We start from the raw sequence: 923 nt of genomic DNA, 5'->3' as shown, positions 1-923 counted from the left end.
TCCCAAAATGCCTGCCTCCACCAGCCCCCTGGCGCCTGCCAGCTCCAGGCCCTTAAAGTGGCCGGCACACACAGAACCCTGCCACAGGGCTGTGAAGACATTCAGGGGTCTGGAATGAAAAGAAGAACTCTTTTGGGTCCAGGGGACCTGTGGGTGTCTGAGGATGAAAGAGGAGCCTCTGTGTGGGGGATGGGATGTGGGTGTCTGTGGTTCAAAGAGGGCTGTGTTGTGTGTGGAGTGTGTAGACCCTTGTAGGTATCTGAGGAGAAAGCAAGGGCCCTACTGTCTGTTGTGGCAGTGGTCCCTGGTGTGTCAGGGGCTCCTTGCGGAGGGTAAGGTCTGCACCTGCCAGTGTCCAAGATGAAAAGGTGGATGTGTGTTTTTGTGGGGGGATCCTATAGCTGTCTGAGAGTGAATTTTGCAGCCTGTGTGTGTGTGTTGGCGGGCGAGAATGGGTCACGGGTGTGTTGAGGAGTACGGGCGAGCGCTGCCGCGTGTGCAGAGTGGAGAAGCTGGGTGTCTGAGAGCGAAACCGAGGCATGTGTGTGTGGGGCAAGGGGGTCGTGCAGGTGTCTGAAGTAAAGAGGAGGGCTGTGTTGTGTTGGCCGAGGCTCATGGGGGACAGGGGTATGGGTGTCTGAGGTGAAAGGGTGGGCTGTTTTGTGTGGGGGAGATGGGGACCCTAGGGGGACTGAAGGGGAAAATGGAGGCTTTGGGGAACTTGTGTGGGACGGGAAGCGTATGGATGTTTGAGGGGGAAACAGGGTTCTCTGTTGTGGGGGAGGGATCCATGGAGGCATCCAGGGAGAAAGAGGGCACTGTTGTGTGCAGCCACTGGTACATCAGGGGTCTCGGTGGGGTCGGGTTCTGGACCTCTCGGGGCTTCAGGTGAAAAGGAGACTGTGTATTTTGGGGGGGGGGGG

The sequence above is a fragment of the Alligator sinensis genome, unplaced genomic scaffold (assembly GCF_000455745.1).
Source record: "Alligator sinensis unplaced genomic scaffold, ASM45574v1 scaffold909_1, whole genome shotgun sequence".
NCBI classification, from domain to species: Eukaryota; Metazoa; Chordata; order Crocodylia; family Alligatoridae; genus Alligator; species Alligator sinensis.
This window is presented reverse-complemented; position numbering follows the sequence as displayed.